The sequence below is a fragment of the Talpa europaea genome (genome assembly GCF_964194135.1).
Source record: "Talpa europaea genome assembly, chromosome: 9".
NCBI lineage: Eukaryota > Metazoa > Chordata > Mammalia > Eulipotyphla > Talpidae > Talpa > Talpa europaea.
This window is the reverse complement of record NC_140076.1, coordinates 59,638,454-59,650,211: the sequence shown is the minus strand read 5'-3', so window position 1 is coordinate 59,650,211 and position 11,758 is coordinate 59,638,454. Positions and strand designations below refer to the sequence as shown.

Below are 11,758 nucleotides of genomic sequence, written 5' to 3'. Positions count from 1 at the left end.
CCCCCGCTTGCACGCTCGCTTGCACACTCGCCCCTTCCGACCCGTCCGCTGGAGCCTGCGAGACCGAAGTCTACCGCACGGGGGCGCTCGAGAGACGCTGCGAGCTCCGGGGCTCAGGATCCGCGGCCGCGCGGGGTGGGGTGTCCATCGCCGAAACCTCAATGGAAACCAGAGGGGCGGGTGAGGGGTCGCACAGGAGGCCCGGCTGGAGTGAGAGTTTGCCTGACTTCCAATGGGGGCAGAGTCTGAGACTGTTGCGGCTCCCACCCGGCGGGCTTGTTACAGGAAGGTAAGCATCCTCACAGCTTGGCGCCGGCTGTAACTAGCCTGCGATCCGTCCAGTCTCGGCTTTTCCATTAATCAGATTGTAGTAACTTGCCTGACCCTGACGCTGAGCCCTAAGTTGAAGATGGGTTTCGGGACTTGGGCATGGATTTCAGTCCTTTGTTCATCCCTCCCTCCCCCAGCCTCCTTACTCTGCGCCCTCCCAGGTCCTGCACTCTGAAGACTTGTGGCTGAAATTTACCATTATGTTATGTATTTTAAATAAAATAGCTATTATAGGGTGCACTTGGAAAGTGCTAGAAGATTTAGCAAATTAAATATATATGAGGTACAGCAAGGCTTTTGCTGTTATTCATGTAACAGTTACTAAGAAATGACTCTATGTTAGGTGCAAGGGTTATAGAAGAGTTCCCCTTCCCTTGCTTAGACCAAAGGGGAGCCAGGTAAAATAAAAGCAGTGACTGCCGTAGAGAGAGACGATGCTGTGAATAAGGAAATCAGAGTGTTGTACAGCAGAACACAGCTCAGGTTAAGGAGATTAGGGGAGGGGAGCTGGGCGGTGTTGCAGGAGCAGTAAGAGTTAGCATTTGGCCAGGTGGATGGGAGTGATAGGACCTGGGGCTCCAGGGGGACAGCAGCATTTTCAAAGCGCAAAGGGAGAATGGTGAGTGCAGGAAACATCAAGCAAATGTGACAGGAACCAAAGATGATAGCAAAGTGGAAAGAGAGTGATTGGACAGACTGGCAAGGAGGACCCTCTAGGCCCCTGCACAGCCTGGAATTTACCCTTTCAGTGTAATGGACTCACTGAGATCATTTAATCTAGAAAGTTTTGTGACCTTTAAAGAAATCACTGTAACAATGGAGTAAGAACAAGATTTCTGGGACTGGATGATCTCAAATACCTACATCAATGTTGGGATGAGTCCCTCAATCCTCTTTGAAATCAATTCGCAAATAAAATGGGGGTAGAAGGGATGACAAACCTAATTGTGAGTGTGGAGGGCTGGCTGGGAGTTCACTAGGGAAAAAGATTAAAAACATAATTGCTCCCTCAGAAGAGGGACACATGGGCAAACATGCCAGATAGGATCCCTGGCCTCTCAGAGTATGTATTCTGGAGTCACAGCACACGACCTGGAAGAGGAAGAAAAGATCTGCAGGTGAGACCCAAGGAGCCTGGTATGAGGGCTCGCCCGCTACAGCTCAGACAGCCTGTGGCATCTCTTGTTATTGTGGGTGATTACCATTGCTTTTTTAAAAAAAATTATTTATTTATGCATACAAGAGCTGGGGTACAGGCCAGAGGTGGGGGGGCGGGGTGAGAGGATTCACCAGAGACAGAGTGGGGAACAGAACAGGTAGACTGACTGAAGTACACTGCTGAGGGGAGCAGCCGGGGAGACAGGAGAGGTCTGCCACACCATGTGGGTTTCTCCCTGGCCGGCCGGGGATCGAACTCGTGCTGCAGAGGTTGCGGATTGCTTCATAGTGCAGTGCTTAACCCCTTGCGCTACCAGGGAGGCCCTTACCATTGCTCTTAAAGACAAAAGTGAGGGTTGCTTCAGAGGGAGGGTGAAATGTGCTGGGAAGAAAAAAAAAAAAAAAGGAATGAAATGTAAGCTCGTTGAACTCCAGTGGAAGCTCATTCCTGGGACCTGGACTCTTGAGAGATCCTCTGTGATCCCTTCAAAATCTGTCCACCACCAGCCTTCTCTATCTCATAAATAGCTTCACATCTACTGACATGGCTAAAGTTAGAGTCTTAAAAGTCACCCGCAACATCTAGACCACCCACCAGGACTTTGGTTCTGCTCCCATGCACCTCTGTAGGAGATCCACCGTCATCCATTTCCAGAGCCACCAGCCTGGTCCAGACCACCATGATTTCCTATCTGGAACAATTTCTAAGTTTTCATTCTGTCAACCTTCAATTCTTATTCCACAGAATAGAATGATCATTAAATGCTAATAAAGACCTATAACCTCCTCCCCACCTCTGCTTCAAACTTCTCATTGCCCTTGGGGTAAATCCAGTCTCTCTGACCTGACCCAGAATGAGTGGTGCTTACCTTCATCCCCCTAGCAATTCCTTCCTAATTCCTCCTGCTCCAAGCTCTTACCCCCAAACCTGCAATCATACTCTTCCTCCCATTTTTTTACCTGGTTAACTCCTCATCCTTCAACTGCAGACTTGAATATCTTTCCTCAGAGAGGTCATTCACGATGCCACCATAATCTTGTCAGGTGATCAATTTTGTATTAGTGCTCAGGTCTTTCCTTCATTATGCTTATGATGGTATGTACTTGTGCATTTGTGTTTTTATTTGCTTACCATATAAATCCCCTACTGGATTGCAAACTTATTGAAGTCAAGGATCATTACTTTTTTTTACACTATATAGCCCACTTTTTTTCATGTTACTTGCCATGTAGTAGATGCTCAGTTAACATCAGCGGGAAGTATTATGCTTTAAAAACACTCTTCCCTTCCCAGAGAGATATTGTTCGGTGGCTATGTGCATGCCCTCTACAGGAACACCTCTGTTCCAATTCTGGCTCTCAGGGCTTTAAGCCAGTTGCCTTATGCCTTAGAATTCTCATCTCTACAATGGAGACACTGATGATAGGAATAATACATACTTTAGAGGATAACGCGGGGTGATTAAACTAATCACTATATCTGTAAAAACAGAAATGTCTGGTATATAACAAAACTGGCTCTTTTTACTATATCTGTAATTGTTTATTAGTTGATACATCACTCCTTTTTATAATCATTCTCATGCCCAGGTCACTCTCCAGACCATGCATCAAATCTTCCCTTCCTTCACTCTAACATAGTGCCTGGCCCAGCCAGCACTTGGTAAAATCGAACTGAACTTGGCATATTACATAGCGTTCAGCTATGGAACGTGTGTAGTGTTTTCTTTTTCTCATTATACTCTCCTATTATTCCACCCTCTCCATAAAGTCATGCTAAAAGTAAATAACATATCAAAATCCGATTTTTTGCTCAGTTTGAGAAGAGGAAAAAAGAAATCAAAGAGCAGAAGTAGGAATATCTGGCCGGAAATATTCCACTGAACATTGGGAAAGAGAGTTTTTGTCATTCTAATTAGAAATTTGTGTTTGTAGAGGAATTATGTCTTTCCTCTACGCAATTCCAATTTGGGAAGTTCTGCCTACCATATTAAAATACGAGACAATGAGCTGGCAATCAAGAACCAATCTGTACAGTAGTCATGACCAGGACATATCCTAAGAAAATTTAAAAATCGTGCGTAAAATCGTACATCACTACCACACTGAAAACAGCCTGAGTGTCCAACAGTGAACCACGGAAGAAATTGAGTGTCGTGCGGCACAGCGCCACCTAGTGGAAAGTGCTGCTACAAACCTTTTCTTTTTTCTTTTTTTTCAAACCATTTGCGTCCAGGGAACACAGAACCAGAAAGGCATAAAAACGAGACTACAAACCAGCACTTTTCTCTGGGACTGTGTGTGATTTTAAGTTACCTTTTTAATATTTCTGTAGTTTCCAAACTTCATTAACTTGACGTTCATGAAAAAGTGTTTTTCTTTTTTAATCATAAAACGATTTTCTTAAAAGCCATTTTTCCACTTAAGCATTCATGCCCTCATTCTGTTTCCCAGATTTCTTATGGCCCCGAACAGTTTACATCGGAATCCCGGGTACAGGAAATCGCACCCTTAAAAGTGTGAATCTGCATTTTTAACCTCGTTCCTCAGGTGATACTTCTCTGAACGCAAGCTGAAGTTTTCATAACCTCAGATTTAGCAACTAGAAAAGGAGAGAAAAAACTAGCCTCTCAAGAACAATGGGTCTTAGGAAAGCTATTCACGTTCGTGGCCAGAAGATGGCGCAGGTTTTCCACTTACTTGACTCAAGGCACTAGAAGAAATGGCTTGGTAAGACCAGAAGACCACCCCCCCACACACACCCTACACACCCAACATAGTAATGTGAAACAAGAAACGAAACGAAACGAAAAAGAATTTTTATAATCGATGGTATTAGCTGTCCTGCCTCTGTAGAAATCATCTTCTCTAGAATAAAATTTAGCCTATTAGAGCCAAAAGGCCAAGGCCCAAATCTTTTCACACACACCCCCCCCCAAAAAAAAAACCTGCTATACACAAGCCAGGTCTTACCTTACAAACGAAATCATAGTACCTTTATTACACTAAAAATAAAACAATCCCGGGTCCCCATGGTGACACAGTGAGTTGAGCGTGCGCTGTGAAGCTATTCGCCGCCTTTGCAGCATGGGTTCGATCCTCGGCCACAGCCAGGGAGATACCCACATGGAGCGGCAGACCTCTCCTGTCGCGCCTGCTGCTCCCCTCAGCAGTGTATTTCAGTCAGTCTGCCCCGCTCTGTCTCTGAATTCTCTCACCCTGCCATGCCTCTGGCCTGTACCCCAGCTCTTGTGTAAATAAAAAATAAATTTTAAAAAAGCAAAACAATCCCTTAATATCATCAAATATCTAGTCAGTATCAATTTCCTTTTGTGAGCGGACCAGTGGGGGGGACCCTCCGAGCCCAGGGTGGGGCGGGGTAGTCCTCAGAGCCAACTTGAGGATGAGAGGTGGAGCTTTCTGGACCCCAGCCCTGATTCCCTGAAAGGGGCTGCCGGGACCCAGGGACCCAAGGGAGTCTCCAGGCCGCAGAAAGACTGACACAGGTGGGCCGCTCTGCCTTGTTTGGGTTCTTGGCGCCCGTGTCTCCTCTCAGCTGAGGCTGGTGAATTTTAACTGGGGAGGTGCCACGTATCCTGCCCCGCCTGTGGGAGGGTGGTCGCTAAGGGGAACTTGGAGGAGCGGAGCAGACATGTGCGAGGCCGAGCTCGCTTCTCGGCCTTGGACTTGCACCAGACTTGGGGGACACGGAAGGAGACGATTGGAAGAGACGTGAGAGACCCGTGGGGAGGCTGACAACAGCGACCATTTCCTGGCTTGTGCTTTGGTTTGGCTCCTTCCAGAATTACCTGGCCCCTTCTGCCTCTTTCTCATGGTTCCCCACCAAAGGTGCCTTACACTTGTGGCAAGCTTTTGGGCCTCAGCTGCCCTGCTTGGGGCCTTTACCCTCAAGGGGATGGGTAACCTGGGGTTTCATGGGGAAACTGTTTTAACTATAATCTTTGCTCTCTATTGTACACTAATTATATTAAAGTCTTTTTTTTTTTTAAGATTTATTTTATTTATACAAGAGCTGGGGTACAGGCCAGAGGTGTGAGAGAATTCACCAGAGACAGAGCAGGGAGCAGAACAACGCAGATGGACCAAAGACACTGCTGAGGGGAGCAGCGGTGAGACAGGAAAGGCCTGCCCCGCCATGTAGGTTGCTCCCTGGCAGGCTGGGAATTGAACCGGCGCTGCAGAGGCTTCGGGCAGCTTCACAGCAGGGTGCTCAACCCACTGCGCCACTGGGGAGGCCCTAAAGTTCTTTTCTATTGACGGTCTTACGCAATAAAAGTATGTTTTGTCTTTATGTAGCAGGTGGCAGCATCTATATAAAGCGTGTAAGGTTTGGGGGTCTCGGGGTGCCCCTCAATCTGCCCTTCAGCCTGCCCACTGACACTGGTACAGCCTTCTGCTCTCCCTTTCTCACTCCTTTCATCCAGCAACATTAGAGGTTATACTTTAGAGCTGTAGAGGTATACAGGTTTTACTTTATTAGAATGATGCATAGTTTTTCTAAAATTGTTCATTATTTTCTGTTTAAATTTTATCTTTTCCTTGAAAATCACTTATTTTTCAGTAATTTTGTATTCTGTCAATTGAGAGGCTGTTAATAATATATTTAAAATTTAATTATTTTTTAAATAATTAAAAATAGAAAATAAAAATGAAGGAGAAAAATATTCCAATTATGTAACCATTCATTGATTCTGCAAAAAAAAAAAATAAATTCATAGAAGTAGTGAAATAGTGAAGACTGAAATGTTGCCAATTGTCAAGAAACAAATCAATGTTTTTAAAAATATTTCTCTAGTGTATAATGAGAAAAATATGGCCAGGAAAATAACACTGTATGTTACAAATACCAAAATGCATGATGTATTAAGTAATTAAAGAGAGGTTCTTGGATCTTACTAACATCAAGGAGAAAACTGATACCAACTTATGTATGGTTGTAAAAAATACATTTCCAAAAGCACCTACAAAGATACAACAAAAAATATGGTTGGTTTAATAGAAAATGTGGCTCCGCTTGTGATAACAGCAGAAAAGTGAATATTGAAAGACCTCTAGCAAAGACAGAAATGTGGCGTGGTCACATTCTGATATTGCAAATATCAGATAAATTTTTTAAAAGAAAATAATGGGCCCAAAAAAGGAAACGGAATAAAACTTTGAGAAAAATAATTCAATGAAAGTGGACATGTAGCAAAGAAGTTCAGCAAACCTAATAAACATGTTTCACAATGTTTATAATTGTCAGAGTTTCATAACTAAGCTCCACCTAAAGCATTAGATCACAATCTAGTTGGGAAGATGTGAGAATGAATAAAACAGGATAATTCATTTTTTAAAAGTGTGTTACCTGTAGCCACTATGAAAAAGTGTAATAGTTTCTCAAATATTAAAAAATAATATCACGATATGATACAGCAATTCATTTCACAAATGAAAGCAGAGGCAAACAGATATTTGTATGTACATGTTCATGCAACATTAGTCACAAGAGTCAAAAGGTAGAAGATACATAAATATCCACTGACAGATATACATACAATGGAAAATTATTTAGTCTTAAAAAAGGAGATTCTCACAATTGCTACAATATGGATAAAACCTGAGGACATTATTGTAAGTGAAATAAGCTAATCAAAAACAGCAAAAACTTACATTTATGAAATATTTAGAATAGTCAAGTTCGTTGAAGCAGAAAATAGAATAGTGGTTGCCAATTGTTGAGAGGAAGAGCAAGTGAGTAGTGCTTTGCAGATGAAAAAGTTCTGAGATGGGTTACACAACTCGGTAAATATACCTAAGTAGCACTACTAAACTATACTAAATCTAGATAATAAATTTTATATGTATTTTACCATAATTAAAATATATCCAAAAACAAATATATATAATTTTTTAAAGTGATGGAATCCAGTTAGACATTTGCTTTTAAAGAAAATACGAAGACTAAAGATTGTATACACATAATGTTTACCCCATTACAGTGTTTGCATCAGGATAAAATTCAGTAATACTGAGTTTTTATACCATTTACTGGTTTATGCTTCTAATACAAAGAGAAGAATGATGTTGAATGGTTCAGAAATAAATTTTGTATCTTATTAAAATAGCCATCTTTAATATTAAAAACAATAAATTTTTATTTTTATTTTAAAATTACATGGCCCAACCTGGTAAGTCACTTAAGTCATAATAGCTAGGTCTCTAGACTTACAAATTCATTATAACTTTCTCTTAAAACAAGAATTTGAAGTTCTTATCTATAATCTGTTAGATACCGATAATTTTTAATTAATATTTCTACAAATACTATTTTTTGTTTTTCAAACACTACTGACCAGCATATTAGCTTAGTGGGATTTAAGACAACCACTAAACTACTTCCTGATATTTGTAGTCCTATCATGATGTCATTGATGTTAAACACATTTTAAGTAGTTAGTTGCCTGTTCTAATAATATAAAGTACAAGTTTTGTGAGGATGCATTTCAGTCATTTCAATATACAATTATGTATGGTTTTCCTTTCAAATGAAAGAATATAAGCACTACATGTCACAAAGGTATTATACAATAATGTATTTTGACATTCTCCTCTTTTCCTGAATGAGTTTTTATCATTATTTTAATCTCCCAGAAGAAAAAAAAGAAAGCTAGAGATTTCCCTAGAGAACAAATAAGGCCAAATAGGCTAAGTATAAATTCATCTAATAAGACCTCCCTCTCTCAGTGAACTCACTGACCTCTTCATGACAAGTGACTCAGAGAGCGCCCCCTGGTGGCGCAAGGGGTTAAGTGCAGAACTGTGAAGCTATTCCCAGCCTCTGCAGCGCAAGTTCAATCCCCAGCTGGCCAGGGAGCTACCCACATGCAGCAGATCTCTCCTGTCTCGCCCACTGCTCCCCTCAGGAGTGTATTTCAGTCAATCTACCTGTTCTGCTCCCCACTCTGTCTCTGGTGAACCCTCTCACGCCCCACACCTCCTGCCTGTACCTCAGGTCTTGTATGCATAAATAAATCATAAAAAAACAAGTGACTAGGAGAGACCTGGTCTGTGAACTCATTGACCTCATCACTAAACTCACTGACGTCTTCATGACCCCAAGTAATTAGGATTGACCTCTCGGTGAACTCACTGACCTCTTCGTGTACCCCAAGTAATTAAGATTGACCTTTTCATGACCCCTAGTGAGTTGGAGAACACTGCTCTGTGCTTCAGATCCCAAAAAACTAAGTTTGACCCCTCAGTGAACTCACTGACCTCTCCATGACCCCAAGTTATTAGGATTGACCTCTCGGTGAACTCACTGACCTCTCTGTGACCCCAAGTAATTAAGTTTGACTGCTTCATGACCCCAAGTGACTAGGAGAATGGTTCTGTGAATTCATTGACTGCTTCAGACCCCAAGTACCTAGGATAGACATCTGGGTGAACTGACCAATCTCCTCGTAACCCCAAGTGATTAGAAGCCCACCCCTACCCTCCCCACGCCGCCCGGGGGAAGTCAAGTAAAATATTTTCTTTGCAGTGTTTTATTATTTCAACTTCCAGTATGTTTGATTTTTCCTATGACTTGGATTTAATTGTTAGTATTTATGCCTCACTGTAGGTCCTTTATAAACTATTTCAGTATTTGTGAGGATGCATATCATAGTAACTAGGAAGCTAAAAGTGGACATTATACCAACAAATTTACTCAATATTTCTGGAGGAAAAAAACAGAAATTCCCACCCAGGATGTGACATCAGAACTCAGAATAACTCTTACTGAAATCTTAGTGTGATAGTGCGGTGTTGACCAAAAGAAGACACAGGTTTCATTAAGCTTTGTTGTAATGGGTCTCAGAATTCTATGACTGGTTTTTGTCAAGTTGCTTCCATTAAGAAGTACTGATTTTAGGGCCTCCCTGGTGGCGCAGGCAGTTAAGGGCCATACTGTGAAGCTATCCGCAGCCTCTGCAGTGCCGGTTCAATCCCAGCCGGCTGGCGAGAATCCCACATGGCATGGCAGACCTCTCCTGTCTCGCCCGCTGCTCCCCTCAGCAGTGTATTTCTTCAGTCTACTTGTTCTGTTCCCTGCTCTGGCTCCAGTGAATCCTCTCACCTTCTCGTGCATCTAGCCTGTACCCTGGTTCTTGAATAAAAATAAATAAATCTTTTTTAAAAAAGTACTGATTTTAAAAACTAGTAACTTAAAACCACCACAAGAAGAAACCAAATGGTCCACAAAAACATTCTCCTTTCCTTCTGAAGATTTTAGGATGCCTTGTTAGCATTAACCAGTTTTTCCCTATTAAATGGCCAATTGGGATAAACAGTTCTGGGGCCTGACTGGAGGCCTAGGGGTTAAGTCTCAGCATTACCACCACAATGGCCTCTGCAGCAGCCTGAGTTAGATCCGCAACCAGGGAGCTGACCTACATGGCACAGCAGACCTCTCCTGTCTCTCCCGCTGCTCCCCTCAGCAGTGTATTTCAATTAATTCACCTGTTCTTCCCCCTACTCTGTCTCTGGTGAATCATATCACCCCCGCACCTCTGCCTACACCCCAGTTCTTGTATGCAAAATTAAATAAATAAAATCTTTTTTTAAAAAACCCATAGTTCTGAGACAGTTCTTCACCACTGATTAAGACCAGCAGGCAGGTGATGGGGGTGATACTCTTTTAACTTTTGGGCAGATCTGGAGACCGTGCCAGCTCCAGCTGCCTTCTTGTCCACTGCTTTGATGACACCCACAGCAACATGGGGATGATGACATCCCCATGTCTACCTCATCACAAACAGCAAGACGGCCCAGAGGAGCGGGGTTGGAGAAGTTCTCAACATAGTGCACTTGTCAGGAGCCATATCAACTATGGCAGCATCACCAGATTTTAAGAACTTGGGGCTATCTTCCAACTTTTCCCCAGAATGACCATCTTCTTCAGCTCAGCAAACTTGCAAGCAATAGGTAACAATCCAGCACAGGTGCATCTCTGACACTTGGCCAGGATGGCTCAGAACATTAACCTGAGCTGTGAAGCAGCAGCTTCCATCGGAGGGTCATTTTTGCGGTCACCAGCCATGCTGCCATGATGGACATCTTTGTCAGGCATGTTCTTGACATCGAAGCCCACATTGTCCCAGGAAAAGCTTCACTCAAACCTTCGTGGTGCATTTCCACAGACTGTGCATCAGTTATCACACTGGCTGGAGCAAAGGTGACCAGCATACCAGGTTTGAGAACATGTTTCAACTCGGCCCACAGAGACAGTCCTGATGCCACAAATTTTGTAAACATCCTGGAGGGGCAGGTGCAGGCCTTGGCAGGATGGCAGCAGGATGGTGGCAGAATGGTGGCAGGATGCAATCCAGAGCTCCAGACAGCGAGTCCCGTGGGCACTGCCCTCTGCACGAGTGATTTTCCATCCCTTGCACCAAGGTGCATTAGCACTTAGCTCCAGCATGTCATCCCCAGTCCAACCAGAAATTCACACAAATGCTACTGTGTCAGAGTTACAGCCAATTTCCTTATTGTAGGAACTGACTCCTTTAACGCTGTCCTCACATCTCTTGTGCCTGCAGGATGGCTCAGTGAAATCCTTTTACTAACACCAACAATTAGCTGTTTACCCCCGGTGTGTAAGCCAGAAGGGCACACTCACAGGCCGCCCGTTCTTGGAGGTTGCAGCTTCACATTCAACACCAGCAGCGGCGATCAGGACAGCGCAGTCAGCCTGAGATGTGCCTGTGACCATGGTTTTATAAAGTGTCTGTGTCCTGGGGCGTCACATAGCACCTGCAGGTTTCGGATGTCCACGGGGAGACGTCGAGGGGATGCCACGCTGATGCTCAGCTCTCAGCTTATCCAAGACCAGGCCTGCTTGAAGGAGCCCTTTTCCACCTCAGCAGCCTCCTCCTCAAATTCCTCACTGGTTCTTTTGTGGATCCCACCACAGGCGTAGGTCAGGTGCCTGTGGTGCTAGACTCGCCGGATTCAATGTGTCCAAGGACTACGATGTCCATGCGAGTCTTTTCCTGTCCCGTATCGGTGACTCTCATGACATCTGTGTTCTGGCGGCAAACCCGTGCGGAAAAGTCCGGAGGGGTTTTCAAAGTCTTAACTGTCACAGTGAATAGCTGCAGGAACGGCAGGTGCCGTGTTCCCTGCCCCCCAAGGGAGGGCTGCACTAAGCAGCGAAGAGAAGCCGGGAAAGGTCTTGGAGAGAAGAGCAACACACAGTTAAAATAGTGTCCCCACAAACACCCAC

The 11,758-nt window shown here is 43.7% G+C and overlaps 1 pseudogene across 1 annotated transcript; it reads right to left on the bottom strand.

The window, feature by feature from the left end:
• Positions 1-10,124: 10,124 nt before the first annotated feature.
• LOC311176712 (elongation factor 1-alpha 1-like) lies at positions 10,125-11,549 on the bottom strand (annotated as a pseudogene). Its single transcript has one exon. The product of its transcript is annotated as an elongation factor 1-alpha 1-like (transcript).
• Positions 11,550-11,758: the final 209 nt, after the last annotated feature.